The sequence below is a fragment of the Perognathus longimembris genome, unplaced genomic scaffold, assembly GCF_023159225.1.
Source record: "Perognathus longimembris pacificus isolate PPM17 unplaced genomic scaffold, ASM2315922v1 HiC_scaffold_4552, whole genome shotgun sequence".
Taxonomy (NCBI): domain Eukaryota; kingdom Metazoa; phylum Chordata; class Mammalia; order Rodentia; family Heteromyidae; genus Perognathus; species Perognathus longimembris.
The window spans coordinates 49651-66648 of record NW_025959882.1 but is presented as its reverse complement, the minus strand read 5'-3'; the positions used below and the strand labels follow the sequence as shown (position 1 = coordinate 66648).

The 16998-nt window shown below is 44.7% G+C and overlaps 1 pseudogene; it reads left to right on the top strand.

The window, feature by feature from the left end:
- The first annotated feature begins 14320 nt into the window (after nt 1-14320).
- On the top strand, nt 14321-16590 carry LOC125344856 (annotated as a pseudogene).
- The last annotated feature ends 408 nt before the right edge of the window (nt 16591-16998 follow it).

Sequence of the window (16998 nt, the reverse complement as noted above, 5' to 3'; positions counted from 1 at the left end):
CTACCATTTGAGCCACAGTGCCACTTCTGGCTTTTTCTATATATGTGGTGCTGAGGAATCGAACCCATTAGGCCACATTCCAAACTCCCATACATCTATTTTAAAATAACAATACATGGACTGGGCAAGGAGTGCAGAAGAGTGGAAGAGACAGGGAAAAGTCTAGTTGATGTTAGTTTTTATTTCAGAAAAATAACCCAGATACTTTGGCTACCACACAAGCGCATGCACTTTAAAAAGTAGGCTCTTTTTTTAAAATTAAAAGGTAGAGGAATTTTTAACATAAAATAGGAATGTCAGAACTATAATTAGAAAGTGATGGTAAGGAGAGCTTTATTTAAATAAATGATGTTCTTTAAAAGGTCCCTCAGAATTGCCTGGGGTGAATATAGCTTTTCCATCTGTTTACCAAGGTAAGGCTGACATTTAATAACTACATCAAACCAGCAGGCACCCATAGAAATCAGAGGGAAGTGGATACCAGAAAGGTTTGCCAAGCTGATTTTCCTGGTCATTTAGGGAAGATTCAATCCAGGAACTAAATGAGGAAGGTGATGTAAAGAAGAGATGAATGGGTGGAAGGACGGCAGTCAGGAGTGATTCATGATTGGAAGGAAGGGCTTTAGGGGCCAGGGCAAAGAGGGCATTTAGCCACTCATGGCATGGTACCCGGGGCAAGCACTTATCACTCTGGGCCTTAACTTTTTACCTATCCTGGGGTTTGAACTCAGGGCTTCCAACTCACTTAGCTGCTTGCTCACTGGCGGTGCTCTACCACATCATCTGCACATCCAGCTTGGCATTTTTGCTAGTTAGAGGTGGATTTTGGAGGACTTTTCTGCCTGGGCTGTTTTCAGACCTCTATCCTCCAGAGCTCAGCCTCTTGGATAACTAGGATTACAGCTGTAAGCCACTAATGCCTGGTGGCCTCAACTTCTGTAATACACAGAATTGGTTTGCAATGTCTAAGAACCATGGGAAGCTGAGACTGAAAATGAAATAGAGCATCTCATTTTGAGGGGTGGCATCAAGGCCTCACTTAAAATCCTGTGTAATGTTTCTGTCAGCATTTGCAAGTCCTCTGGCTATGTGAAATCAAAGACAGATGTTTAAAATGATGTGCCAGGAAATGTATCCCTGTACTTTCCCCCACCTGCACCCTAGAGGCAGTGATGCTGAATTGAATTTAGATGCTGTGAAGCATCTGCATTTCTTTGTGATGGTGGCAGAAGCCTCTTGATGATGCTGTGTACATCGTTCATCTTTTTTCCCTCAAGAATGCGATGGTTAGGTCCCAGCTTGAAAACAGTATTAGAAAGGTATCTGCTATCGTTCTTGGACTGGGGTTTGACCTTTGGAAAATGCAAAATTTGAAAGTATGAAGGATAAAAAAATGTGAATGGAGCAAATTTTGTCTTCCAGGCACTGTGCTTGATGTTTTCTGTTCACCTTGGGCTAAATGGTCATGATCATTTACAGCACAGTGGTCTCCCACAGCCTCTGTTAGGAGAAATAAGCTTGAGAAGCAGTAATGTACTACCCTCATCTAGAAGAAGTTGATTTCACTTTCATATTGAGTTCAGTGTGGGTCTGGTAGCTTTCCCGCATAAATCTCATGTAGCCAGTAAAGCATGGATTTAATTTTTAACTATGGTATCTAGCAAAGGTGGCTTCCAAAGTTGATGGGGAAAGAGAGGGATGTGGAGATGAATCAGCTGGTAACTGTCTTCTCCTGGAGTGGACATGACACACAGGTATCAGGTGGAGAAACTGGTGGGTGCCAAATCCAAAGGCAGTACGTGCTTTTCATTACTTCGTGCTGCCACCGGGCGTTTGTCTTCTGAGACCTGCCCCACTGCACCTGGACATCGCACCTGCAGAGGAATCAGACAGCATAGCCCATCAAGGTGGGTGCCAGGAAACAGGATCTCCAAACTACCCACACCAATGGCGCCTTTCCAGGAGGGCTAAATGCAGCAGAGCACAGACATATTGTCAACATCTCTCAGTGAACAAATTTAATACCTGGCATGGCTGGCTGACTCTTGCCCTTTCTTTCCCTCCCCCTCCCTCCTTTCCTCCTTCCCTCCCTTCCTCGCTCTCCCCTTCCCCCCTCTCTCCCTCTCCCCTCTCTCCCTCCCTTCCTTCCTCCCTCTCTTCCTTCTTCTCTCCCTCCTGCCCTCTTTCTTTCTTTCTTTCTTTCTTTCTTTCTTTCTTTCTTTCTTTCTTTCTTTCTTTCTTTCTTTCTTTTTTCTTTCTTTCTTTCTTTCTTTCTTTCTTTCATTCTTTCTTTCCTACTTTGTGCCAGTTCTAGGGCTGGAACTCAGAGCCTGGGCATTGTTAAGCGCTCTTTCACTCAAGGTTGGCACTCTGCCACTTGAGCCATATTTCCACTTCTTGCTTTTTAATGCTTAGCATCAGATAAAAGTCTCACAGAGTTTCCTGCCTGGGCTGCGTAGCTTGTATTACAGGTGTAAGCCTGGTATCTGGACTTTCATTTTTAACTAATTAATGCTTGCTTGTTTTCCTTTTCAGATTTAATTTGATTTTTGAATTAGCATACAGTAGAAATACAAGGGGGCTCTATTGTAATAATTCCATACATGCATACAGTGTGCTTTGAATAAGTCCACTTACTCCATTCCATTATATTCCCAATCCTCATCTTTCCTGAACCCTTTGCAAATAGAATTTGAGGGGCTAAATAAGCTGTCTTCAAATATATGTGTGTATGCATGTGAATATGTATGTGTACATATGTGTATCTGTGCGTGTACCTTGATTCTCTTTACTGCACACTATCTTTTCCTTTCCAATCCGCTCTAGACAGTCCTCATTTTACATTTACGTCCTCTATTGTTATTAATCATCATTATCACTTCAGCTCTGTATTCCACAAATGAGCAAGAACATACAGTATTTGACTTAACTCACTCAACATAATGACTCCAATTCAAATATATTAAAAAGATTATATTTTCTTTCAAATGTGAACTTAGCACCTATGTTAAAAATCATTTGGCTATAGGTGTGTAGGTTCACTTCTATTGATCTATTATTCCATTGGTCTATGGATGTCAGGTGGCATAATACTTCCTGCCATTCTTTTTGCTCTATTGCTTTGCCTATTTGGGAGTTCTTCGTGTTGTGCATACATTTTAGAACTATTTTTGTGGGGCTTTTTCTTCTAGTTTTGCGAAGACTCCTATTGGGTAACAAACTGTACAAGAAATGTACCCAAGGCCTAACATATGAAACTGTAATCTCTCTGTACATCCCTTTGACAATAAATAAGAATAAAATTTTTTAAAAGACTGCCATTGGTATTTTGAAAGGGATTTCATTAAATCTGTAAATCACTTTGGGTACTTTGGACCTTTTAACATCAATTTATGAACACAGGATATCTCTACATTTTTGTATCCTCTACTTAGCATTGGTAATACTTGTAAAAGGAATCTTTTAAGCCATCTAGACTGGGGCTAACCTGGATTGTCCTGGGTCCCCTAACTTCAAGGACCTGTACAGTCCTAAGAAGAAGGGAGGTGTGTTACAGATCCATGCTGAGTCTAAAACAGATGTCAAAATTCAAGTCTGTCACACCAGCCTACAGGTGTATGATGCTGGAGCTTGTCTGGGGGTGTCCATCTATGAGCTCCAACTTGTGCATGGTGCCTTCTGTTTCTACCAGGAGCTGTGTCTCAGCCCAGAGGGCCTGACGCTGGGTTCCAAGATTAATCTTTGTGCTTACTTCCATGCTGTGCTCCCCAGAAGCTTGAGTGCTGCTCCCACTATGCTCCCTGAGGTTGGAGGAGGGGTGGAGGCAGTCAGCTCCAGGAGTTCGGCTATCACTTCCCTGTAATATTCTTCCAGTCTCCCACTGTGTCACAATGCTTGTCCTTGCCTTTACTTCCATTTTTTCCTCTCATTAGGTTGTTGGTAGAGAGTAAGGAAGGGAAAGAGAAACAGAGAATGTAGACATCTGTGGTGCTGGGACTGTTTACACGTTTGACTTTGTAATAAGCATCTCCTTACATCTATATGGTTCCTAGACAATGTTGGAAGAGGGCAAAAACAAACTCTAAACACTTTGATTTTTTTGTAGGTTTCATAATTTCTTGCAAATTACGTCTCTTTTTATTCTTTTTGTCTGGGTGCTGTCCCTGAGCTTTTTAGCTCAAGGCTAGAATTCTAGAGCTACAGCTCTACTTCTAGCTTAAAATATTGTTATTATAAAAGTGATGTACAAGCGGGTCACAGTTATGTAAGTCAGGTGAAGAGTACCTTTCTTTCTTTCTTTCTTTCTTTCTTTTTTTGCAAGTCCTGGGGCTTGGACTCAGGGCCTGAGCACTGTCCCTGACTTCATTTTACTCAAGGCTAGCACTCTGCCACTTGAGTCACAGCGACACTTCTGGCCATTTTTTGTATATGTGGTGCTCGGCAATCGAACCAGGGCCTCATGTATATGAGGCACGCACTCTTGCCACTAGGCCATATCCCCAGCCCAAGAGTACCTTTCTTTTTGGAAAATGTCATCCCTTCCTTTGCTCTCCCCAGTGTTTCACTCCATCTCCACTCACAATTTTCAAGTTATATAGTTCATTTTCAAAAGTGTCTAGTGAGTACAACTGCTGCATTTTGTTTTCCAGTCCCAAGGCTCAAACTCTGGGCCTGGGCAGTGTCCCTGAACTCCTTTATGTTCAAGGCTAGCACTCTACCACTTGAGCCTCACAGTACCACTTGCTTTTTCAGTGTAGTTTATTGGAGATAAATGCCTCACAGACTTTACTGCCCGGTTTGGCTTCGAATCCATGATCCTCAGATCTTAGATCCTTACTATCTGGGATTACAGGCATTAGCCACTTGTGCCCAGCACCACTGCTGCCTTTGTTCAACTGCTGTACGTCTAGATTTTTGAGGATTAATTGGAGATAAGAATTCATGGTTTTTCCTGCCTAGGCTGGCTTTGACCCACAATTCTCAGATCCTAGCTTCCTCAATAGCTAGGATAACAAGCATGAGCCAGTGATGCACAGCAGTAAATGGAATCTTTGAACTTCCTGCAAAGTGAGGCATGTAGCTCACTCAATTTGCTGACCTTTACTGAATAGTGCCCCAGAGGGTGATGCTTCATGGGCCTGGCCTTCTTGGAGGGCTCACCTCAGGGGTAGAACCCACAGCAATAATCAGGACACTGAAGATGAACTGGGCCTCATTCCTGGACATGTCCCAATAAGGGACATTTCAGAACAGCAGGACAGGACAATGCGTATAAATAACAAGACCTTTCCTCTCTCCTGGCTCCTTCTCCATGTACTGAGCATACCTGGTTTGGAGTGCAGAGAACTGAAGATAAAAGACATGGTCTCAACAGAGAAGCTGGGAATGTAAAAGGAGATGATTTGGGATCAGATAATTCTGAAGCTGGAAACACAAAGGTAGCCTATCTTCAAGAATGCATTGATTTCACTTTTCCTTTCTCAGCATCAATCCCAGTGGATTGCCATGCTTGAGCAAATGAACTCCCAACAACAAAAACTATGTTTTTCAGACATTAAAACGATCACAACTGCCCCTTAAGCACAAGTGCATTCTGTTGTGTGTTTTACTAGACTGAAGGAGCTGAGGTAATTTCCTGCTCTAGGTTGTCAGACGAGCTAGACACTTTGTTTACGTGGGGTGATATTTTGGTTACTTGTCTCTTGACAGCACTTAGGAGAAATCACACTTGGAGCTTGGATGTAACAGAGATAATGAAGTCCAGCGATTCCAAGCCAACCTGAGAGCTCTGCTTAGAAATGGGGCATGTCAGTTATAATCCAACTTCACATCAACTGCACTACAGGGAGCTCCCAATGTCCTCTCTCCTCCCAGAGATGTGATGCTTGGTTATACACTGGTCTGGTACTGAGTATCTGGCCCAACATGGCAGTAGCATTTTCTAGAGAAGGGAGGAGAGGAACATGAAGCTGATGTCTGAGCTCCTATGCTACACTACAATCTCACTGCAATCCTCAGAATGAACATATGCTATAGAAAACGTTGGTCTTTGTTATAGGTGAGGAAATGGCACTTGAAGTGGATTCATCACTAACTGTGAATGCTCTGAGCTTTGCTTTCTCATTCATTCCTACGCAGCTGCTGTCATACCTCAGGTCCTAGACAAACATTCACAATTGTGAAGGACCTTTGACTTTACCCTATTTGCTAGTTAGTAAGTCAACCTACTATAGTTTCTATGTGGAAAAAAAACACTGGACTTTTGGTATGGAGGTCAAGGGAGGCTGTCAGTTCATGTGAGCTTTGTGTTCCTGGCAGTCATCTTCCCACCGATGCTGCTCAGGAGGTATCTGGGCCTGCATCATAACCCAAAAATTCTCAGATCAGGGCACCCAAACCTTGTCTACAGTTGGGCAGTAACCCGACCTCATCATTTTAACTTGTTATGTGGTCCAGTCCCTTTTGTGCTACTATAACAGAATCTCTGTGATGGGATAATTTATAATCAAGAGATTTATTGGCCCACCATTCTAGGGGCTGGTGGGGAGAAGGACTTTCAGTACTGTCATGGAGAGACAGGTTTGGAGAGGCAGAGTGGTTTGCTAGTTCTCAAGCCCCAGTCTGACACTGAGGCTCCTGCTTTTATTATTTAACATTGGAAGGATCTTTATTCTCTTCCATCCTTACCTTATGGTGTGTGTATGTGTGTGTGTGTGTGTGTGTGTGTGTGTGTGTGTGTGTGTGCGCGCGCTCGCATATATGTGCATATTTGAATTTATCGTATGTTGTATACATATATGGACATATACATGTACGGACATATCTATCCATCATGCTATTTTGGTACATATTTTATGCTACTGAGGTTTGAACTTGTTAGGGAGGTGCTCTACTATTGGAGTCATGCCTCTATAGCTTTTTCAGATAGAGTCTCACACTTTTGCCTGTGGCGGATATTGGAATGTTCTTCTCCTACTTGTGTCTCCCATGCAGATGGCACTACAGGTAGCCTTTTGGTCCTGGGGCTTGGGCTCAGGTATTGTCCCTTGAGCTTGCTTGCTCAAGTTTCATGCTTTGCCACTTGAACCAGAGCTCCACTTCTGGCTTTGGGGTGGTTAATTGGAGACAAGCATTTTGTGGACTTTCTTGCCTAGGCTGGCTTGGAACCATGATCACCAGATCCCAGCTAGGATTAAAGGAGATAGCCACTGACACCTGGTTCACCTAATATTTTTTTTGATGAACTATAGTTTAAGTCCTTTCCTTCTGTTTCCCTTCCCTCTCCCCTTACTTTTCCCTTTTCCCTTCCACTTTCCTTTCCTCCTTTTCGTTTCCTCCCTTCCTTCCTTGCCAAGGCATGCGAAGGCCTTGTGCATGCTAGACAAGCACTCTAACACAGAGCTACATCCTTAGTCCCAAAAATGTTCTGTATACATGAAGCCCTGGCTTCAATTTCCCAGCACCACATATATACAAAAGGCCAGAAGTGGTGCTGTGGCTCAAGTGGCAGAGTGCTAGCCTTGAGCAAAAAGAATCCAGTGTCAGTGCTCAGGCCTTGAGTTCAAGGCCCAGAACTGGCAAATATAAATAAATAAATAAATAAATAAATAAATAAATAAATAAATAAATAAATAAACACAGAGAACAAAGGGGCATGGTCTCCTTGATATATTACTGTTAGAGAAATCAAAGAGGACACAATGAGATGGAAAGACCTCCCATGCTCATGGGTAGGCAGAATCAATATAGCGAAAATGCCCATATTGCCCCAAATGCGATACAAATTCAATGCAATCCCCATCAATATCCCAGTTACATTCTTCACTGAAATAGAGAAAACAACCCATAAATTCATATGGAAGAGCAAAAGACCTAGAGTAGCCAAAGCAATTCTAGGCAAAAGAATACCAGACTTCAAGCTCTATTATAAAGCCATCATAGCAAAGAGAGCCTGGTATTGGTAGGAAAATAGACCTGAAGACCTTGAAACTACTGAAGGTCAGAGCAGAAAAGACGTTAGAACTTAAAGACACAGGAAGGACCTTCCTGAATATAGTCCCAGGGGCACGACAGATAGGGGAGAGTCTCAACAAATGGGACTATGACAAAATAAAAAGTTTCAGCACAGCTAAAGACATAGCCACCAATCTAGAAGAAAAGCCAACCATATGGGAAAGGATTTTCACCAGCACAGCAACAGACCGAGGCCTAATATCCGTCATCTACAGAGAACACAAAAACTAACCCCCTCCAAACCCAGGAAAACAATTATTAAATGGACAAAGGAGCTAAAGAGAGACTTCACAGGAGAAGAGATAAGAATGGCAAAGAAACATATGAGGAAATGTTCAACATCACTGGCAGTAAAGGAAATGCAAATAAAAACAACCCAGAGATACCACCTCACTCCAGTTAGAATGGCCTATCCTCTGAACTCGGGCAACAACAAATGCTGGAGGGCATGCGGGGAAAGAGGAGCCCTTCTCCACTGTTGGTGGGAGGGCAAATTAGTACAACCGCTTTGAAAACAGTATGGATGTTCCTCAAAAAGCTCAGCATAGACATACCCTATGACCCAGCCATACCACTCCTAGGCATCTATCCTGAACAACAGGTCTCAGGATATCCAAAAGACATCTGCACATCCATGTTTATCGCTGCACAATTTACAATAGGGAAAATATGGAAACAACCCAGATGCCCCACTGCAGATGAATGAATACAAAAATTGTGGTACCTATACACAATGGAATACTACATAGCAAATAGAAATGATAAAACATTGGTATTCGCAGGGAAATGGTGAGAACTTGAACAAATAATGTTGAGCGAGACAAGCCTAGAACACAGAGAACAAAGGGGCATGGTCTCCTTGATATATTACTGTCAGTGTGTGTGTGTGGGGAGGAGGGGGAAGACGGTGGAGACTAGGTCTGCGAAACAAAAAATTATTCAAATGATATTTCCACAGGTTTCCGTCATCGACCTTCCATTATGTATCTAAAACCAAACAACTACTACACATAGAAAGGTTTAGAATAGACCTATCAGTGGATCACAAAGGCTCAACAGCTATGTACATATGATCACATAAGACGAGGATAAGCAAAAACAACCCCAAGAGAAGAACCCAGGAAGATTCGATTGTTGACATTACATGTAAAGTTCTAGGTGAATTTCCTTTGGCCTATGCCACATGATTACTGTATATGATTTCGGGACACTGGGTATTGTATATATGCCTACCTGATCTAGGGAAGGAAAAGAAAAACGAGGGTTTAAGATATCACAAGAAATGTATTCACTGCCTCATCACGTAACTGTACACCTTTTGCACAACACCTTGTCAACAAAATTTAATTAATAAAAGAAACTAAATAAATAAAAACATTTTGTAGCAAATTAGTTGGGGAAGATAGGGTGCGTGTAGAATGAACCAAGTTTATTCTAACTAAGGGACTGTATGTTAAATCTATTCTCTCCCCAAGTTTCGTCTTCATCTGAGATTGAAGTTGTCAGAGGGAAGTGGTTTATTTAGTGTTTTGTGATGACCCTGGCTTACAACACACTGACATGTAAGTATCCACAGAAAACCCATGTAAGCTGGGAAGCAACGCGAGTGTTGGTAGTTTCTTTGTTTTAATCAGTTCCGGAGTTCTTAGACTGTTACCCAGTAGTAGCATCTGTAGGGAGGTGTGACCTATCTGAAAGAATCTATGATCCTTGTGGGTCATATATTGAAATTATATCAAGTCATCTGAAAATAATGTCTATGGGTTCACTCTGTCGACTTCAGTACCTAAAAGAATGACCACATAAAGCAGTCCATTCAATAAAGGAGGAACAAAGGAAAGGAGCTAATATTTCTCAAGTATCAGACACTATGGTAAGGGATTTACATATTATATCTTGTTTAATCCTCACAGTAACACTACTGAATGAATATTACTATCTTTGTGTTTAAGAAGAAGGTGAGAACTTAATGAAAGGCATGCAGTGAGAAAAAAAAGAATAATCACTTAGTAGAAAATACTTTCAAATTCAAGCCAAACTAAAATTGCATTTCAAAAGTATTATCGAGCATTATAATCGATTATATAATGTAGTATAATCATATTTCCAGTCTAAGAATTCCTATCAATAATTACCAAGAATCATGCACGAATTATAAGCACTAAAATGACAAGCCAAGTTTCCAGACTTAATAATTTTACTTTACAAAAGTACATGCAAATTTCAAAATAGCATAGAAATTAAATGACATCATACAGATAAACTTTCTAAGCCACGTTTTAAGGCTTTTCCAATTTTAAATACATCCCGGTGTGGAGTTTTGGAAATATCAAACAAATCATCACATTGCCCATTTTACTGTCAGGTTGCCAGTTTCCAGCAGCAAGGAACAGACAGATAGGCCTGTCCTACAGAATGCCCATTTTACCATCAGGTTTCCAGTGTCCAGCAGCAAGGAACAGACAGAGAGGCCTGTCCTACAGAATGGGTATATACACATCTGAGTCCTTCGGGCTCCATCAACTGCCTTTGTGACAGCTCAGTCTTTTTCTACCACCTGTGCACTTGCCCCCGGGGCCTGCCTCACCATGCATGGACCAGCTAAGCTGCACCTTTGCCAGTTCACCCCTCAACCCCGAAGATGGGCACACAGGCCCATCCTAAGTTTTCCTGTTCTTTCCTTTTGATGTCTGACTGAGAAGCCCGAAGCAGTTCTTTAACAGTGATGCAAATTAATATCCAAATTTCTGACATTTAGCCTCAAATTAGTAAACAGGGCAGGGGAATAAATTTCAAATTCCCAATGCCTGTGCTAAGCCAGATAACTTGATTACAGTGCAAACAGCCTAACACGTTAAGATACCAATATTTTGCAACTGCAAATTAAAGACATTTTTTGATGAGACTACAATTCCTCCTTCAAGCTATGCAAAAATCCTTGAAAACATTTGGTAGCACTGAAACCTGATGACCGTTTTGGCGTTTGTATGGAAATTCAACCATTTGTACATCAGACTGACAATTTTAATCTTGAATTTGTTCACACTCTTATAGGCACACTCACATATATTTGCACAAAAGATCCTCAAGCGAGCAAAGTAAATATGGGCCACACATTTTTCCGTGGCTTTTTTTTTTTTTGGCAATCTTGCAAATCTCCAAGACTTAAGAGAAATCCTTTTAAACAAATGACTTTGGCATTGTAAGGCTTCATTTACCAGGGCTGGCTTCTGTAGCAAGGCATTTTAAGACACCAAATAGTTTTTGGTTGAAGAAGTCTGGGTGGTGATCCCCTCAAATACTTGACTTGCGTCCGTAGGTCAATTTTGACAAGAGCGTGTTGAATTATCACTTTACCTTTGAATACCTTCATCTGGGGAAAGAAGGTGCGTATATGATCTCTTAGCCGACCAGGTGACCTGCCTGAGTTTTGACAATTTAAGCAAGGAGTACTTTACAATTTCAATTTATTCTGAGACAGAGATTTTCCAACATTTGTAATCAGGCCCTAAGCGGCATGTACCCTTATAACGGCTCCATAATAGAAGGGCTTTCCTGGTCCATTGACATGAATAAAAGCACAATTATCAATCATTACTGAGTTGGACTAAAGAGGCTTCTCTATCTACTGTTGTTATATCATTTTAAAATATTGTATTTTCATTTGGCTTGTCAAAATTTGAAGGCAACTTCCCAAATATATATCACTTTTGCACAAGGATAGTGGGAGTTGAATTGAAATAAAATCACGTTTCAGAGAGCTGACTGGGCTGGGAGAGAAAATTGCTGGCAGAATTATTGCCTGTTTACCCCAAAGCACCGAATCCTTCAACAGTGAAGAGAGGGAGCACCTGTAAGAAAGGGAGAATGGGAGGGGAAGGAAAGTGGTGACGGCATACAGAAAAGAAGGGGAGGAGGAGAAGTAGGATCAAAGACAAGCTGAAAGTCAGAGCAAGGAATTAGCTCAGGGGAAGAGCACTTGCATAGAATTCCTAAGGTTCAAGGTTGGAGTCCTAAGCTAGTGCTAGAGGTAGGCTAGGTCTAGAGGTAGGCTAGGGCTAGAGATAGGACTGGGCTAGAGGAAGGCTAGGGTTAGAGGTAAGACAGGAAAGGTGAGAGAGTAGGACAATCTAGAGGTAGAAGACAGTAGGACAGTACTAGAGGTAGGACAGGACTAGGGGCTAGAGGAAAGATAGGAAAGGTGAGAGAGTAAGACAAGGTAGAGTTAGGAGAGAGTAGGATAGGACTAGAGGTAGGAGAGGACTAGAGGCAAGTGTAGGCAAGAGGAGGCAAGAGGAGGCAAGAGTAGGCAAGAGGAGGCAAGAGTAGGCAAGAGGAGGCAAGAGTAGGCAAGAGTAGGCAAGAGTAGGCAAGAGGAGGCAAGGTTCTATTTTCACTCTGTATCTTGGTCAGAGGAGTTCACATCTCAGGCAGTTTGCCTTCCTGTATCGACTGCTCTGGGGAGGGTGTTGTTGAGGGGTGGCCCACCCACTTGTGCACAATGCACCAAACTGTGTGGGCACGGTCTGATGGAGAGCTCTTCCCTCCTGTGTAGGCATGCCTACCAGAGCCAGCGCTGTCGTTGGGGGCTCCGCCCAGCTGTGTGCTGCTGCTGCGGCCCCATCCACCTGAGCAGGCTACGCCTACCAGAGTGAGCCCCGGGTTGTTGGGTTGTGCTTGTGCCCTCCCATGTGTCCGTTGTGGAGGTGGTATGTGTGTGGCCCAGTGAGATCAACTATCAGGGTGCGGGTTAGTGCCCTCAGATTGCGCCTCCGCTGCGAGGAGGGCACGTGATCAGGCCCAGATGTCCCTGCTATGCTGGTATTGCCCACCAGCACCTGTGATTTTACTTGTAAGTGTCCTCATATACAGTAACCACGTAGGGTATGCCAAAGGAAATTCACGTAGAACTTTAAATGGAACATCAACAATAGAATCCTCCTGTATCCTTCTCTTGGAGTTGTTTTTGCTTATCTTTGTCTTATATGATCATGTGTACATAGCTGTTGAGCTACTGTGATCCACTGTTATGTCTATTGTACACCTTTTAATGTTTAGTAGTTGTCTTGTTTTAGATACATAATGTAAGGTCGCTGACCCAAACCTGTGGAAATAGCATTTCAAAAGAAGTTTGTTGTTTTGCAGACCTGGTCTCTACTGTCCCTCCTACAGTCATATATTAAGGAGGCCATGCCCCTTTGTTCTCTGTGTTCTAGGCTTGTCTCACGCAACATGAATTGGAACTTCATATTCTTATTATCATTTTACTCTTTTACTTTTCTAGGGTTTAAAAAAATTGCATCTATTGGTCATTCTAGGGATGGCGTTTTTTTCTGCCTAAAACTAGTTTTTATGTGGCCAATTTCTCTAACACTTTCCCTGTTGCTATATATTCTCTTCATAGTTGCACTTTTTATTTATGCTGCTTGATTTATCACTTGTATAATCTGGGCGACTCAAACTGAGACAATTTTCTCATCTTCGAAAATGGAGGTAATTGCAGGGCACTGATGGAATTTGACTGCTATCAGCCTGGGCAGGAAAGTCTATGACACTCTTATTTCCAGTCTCTCTCTCTCTCTCTCTCTCTCTCTCTCTCTCTCTCTCTCTCTCTCTCTATCTCCACACACACACACACACACACACACACACACACACACACACACACACACAGAAAGAGAGCCGGAAATAGAGCTGTGATTCAAGTAGCAGAGTGCTAGCTTTGAGCACAAAAGTAAAAAGTTCTGGGACAGCACCCAGGCCCTGAGTTCAAGACCCAGGACTGGTACAAAAAAAAAAGTTTGAAACTTTTTTTTGGTAGAGGGAGTTGTTAGAGAGGGAGGATACTGTCACCTAAGTTTTTTCTCCCTTTGCTGAAGGGTCTATAAAATACCTAGTGGGCCAACGCAGTCATAATATTCAATGTGCACATGTGAAAGTGGAACTGGGTATCTCAAGGAGATGGGTGGGGTTGAGAGACACGAAGGAGAACGATGGAAGAGGCGACTCTGATCAGAATGTGTGTACTCAAGCACAGATACATTGAATTGAACCTCCTATGTACAACTACTTAATGATACTTAAAAAATAAAAAAAAAAAAGCAGTTCTTGAAAAGCAAATAAATCTACCACTCCTGGGCTGGGAGTGTAGCTCAGTGGTAGAGTGCTTCATCCTCAGATTCTAGCATGCTGGAGGCCCTGAGTTCATATCCTCCTCAGGGAGAAATCACACCCACACCCCCAAGTCTCCCACCTGAACTTGGAGGACTTAAGTCTTCAGTCAGGGTGAGGGTGTGGGTGGGGTGGGATGGCGGAAAGTTGGGTGCGTTGTGGGGAGACTAGAGCTGGCTCAGAAGCTGGACATCACCTCTTTTTCAAGCTCTCTGCCACCACACGCAGTAGCTACATTTTAATTTTAGTTTTTCCAGGGAGTCGGGAAGCCCCATGGTGCGTGTGGGGCCGAATTGCTGAGCAGGAGCGGGTCAGAGCCAGGTGGAGGACGTTGCTATTTACATACTCCAACACCTGGGTCTGCTACTTGGGCTAGAGGGACAAGCGAGATGTCTGGAAACCACCAGCACCCAGTTTTTCCCTGGCTAGGTGGGGCCCGCTGTCTTCTGGACCTGCCAGGAAGGAGGCAGGAATGAAATTCCTCCCGGATTCCTAAGCAGTTCGATTCCCAAGTGGTCGGACGGCACCACTGCCCTAGTTGCCCCTGGCACCCTCCCAGGAGTGCTCTCCAGCCCCCCCCCCCCAGCTCCATCTGCTGCGTGCGTGGGTGGGGCGACGCAGCAAGACCCGCCCTCGTGTGGCCCCTGCTACTTGGGCCCTGTGCACTTCCCCGCCCTTGGACTGCAGGCTGCCAGGGGACCTGCGTGCCCGGCGGGGTGGCACGGGAAAGGCCCCACTTTTGCTTGTCTTCTTTTTTTCTTTCCTCCATTGTGTAACAGGTTTCCTGAAGGGGGCGCCCAAGGGAGACTGCAGCTCAGCGGAGGAACCTGGGCAGGGCGCCCTATGCCGCTTGCCAATCTTCCCCAAGCAGAGTGTCCCATCCTACTTGCTCACCTGCGGGGTGCAGGGCCTGAGCCTGTGTGCCCTGGAAGCCATGAACCTCTTGGTGGCCACTGCAGTTCCCTTGGGACCTGAGACCTACAATGGTAGCACGGGGCCCGGCGGGGTCGTGGGGTGGAGCCTGGGTGAAGCTGTCCTCCCTGGCTGGGAGCCCCCATTCTCTGTCTTCACCGTGCTGGTGGTAACGCTGCTGGCACTGCTGATCGCTGCCACTTTCTTGTGGAATCTGCTGGTACTGGTCACCATCCTGCGTGTCTGCACCTTCCATCGCATGCCTCACAACCTCCTGGGCTGGATGGCCATCTCGGACGCGCTAGTGGCAGCCGTGGTGATGCCACTGAGTCTGGTGAGTGAGCTGTCCGCGGGGAGGCGGTGGCGTCTGGGCCGAAGCCTGTGTCACATGTGGATCTCTCTCGACATGCTGTGCTGCACCGCCAGCATCTGGAACGTGGCTGCCATCGCCCTGGACCGGTACTGGACCATCACGCCCCACCTGCAGTACTCGCTGCAAGCCTGCTGCCACGCCTCGGCGCACATTATCACGCTCATCTGGGCCCTGGTGGCCCTCATCCCCCCGCCTCACTGCTCTTCGGCTGGGGTGAGGTGTACAACGCGGGGCGCCAGCGGTGCCAGGTGAGCCAGGAACCCTCAGACGCCATCTTCTCCACCGGTGGCGCCCTTTACCTGCCGCTTGGCATCGTGTTGTTTGTCTACTGGAAGACCTCCAAGGCGGCCAAATTTTGTTTCAATCGCCGCCGCCCTAAGGGCTGTGCTGCCATTGCCCGCCACCGTGCAGGTGAGGGTTCAGATGTGTTCCTGGGGGGACCTGGGGTGCTGGGGAACGGGGAGGTTTGGGAAAGGGAGAGGGGGCAGACGCTTGCGCGCAGGCTAGGACCAGTGGCCAATGCAGCTGGAGCACCAGAAGAATTTGCCAACTGCTCTTGCGAGGAACTCCTGGAGCCTCTTGTGAAATGCGCGTCTGGTGTGCCCCCAAGAAGGTCGCCATCCACGCGGCGTGTGCCCTGGACTAAGTTTCACCACTCTCACGCGAGTACTGAACCACAGTTGGGGTTGTTTGCAGGTGCAGCCTCCCTTCACAGGGGTGGGATCGCTGCATTCTCTGTGCCTTCCTTGCCTGTCGAAGTTGTGTTCAAATCAGGCTCGGAAACACTAGCTTCTCGGGTCTGTCTTGACTTGCAGGACTGTGATTGGCTAGAATTAGACTTGGTGTAGAGGAGGAAATTCCTCTCACCTGTACTAGTTTGTTTCCATCGGACCCTATTCTATCCCCTGCAGTCTAGTGACGCCTCAGCAATCAACTACCTGCCTCTTCCCTGGTCAAAGGGAAAAGTGAAGATAAAAACAAAACCAAACAAAACAAAAAAAAAAACAAATATCACTGGGTGCGGGCAGCTTACTCCTGTAATCCTACTACTCGAGAGGCTGAGATCTGAGGACCGTGGTTCAAAGCCAGCCAGAAAGCCAGCCCAGCAGGAAAGTCCACAAGACTCTTATGTCCAGTTAGTTATAAAAAAGTCAGAATGGAGCTGTGGTTCAAGCGGTAGAGTGCTGGTCTCAAGCACAAGTCTCACGACAGTGCCCAGGCCCTGAGGTCAACCCCTCTCCCCTATCCATGTGCCACTTTCCCTTGGTTATCTCAATGATAAGGCTATCCTCGAGTTGTTTTGGGAGGAAGCAAAAGAATGGATTGCAATCCCATCTTGGGACATCTGTTGCTTACTTTATCTGTGCTTTATTTCTTATTTAAACAACTGTTTTCCTACTTCATACAGCCCTTGGTGAAGATTCCAGGAGGTTAGGAATGTAAGACATGCTAAGTGAATACACTGGCTAGAGGAAAATGAACAGGGTATTGACTGGCAGTATACAGGGAATGTAAGATTCCATTGGATG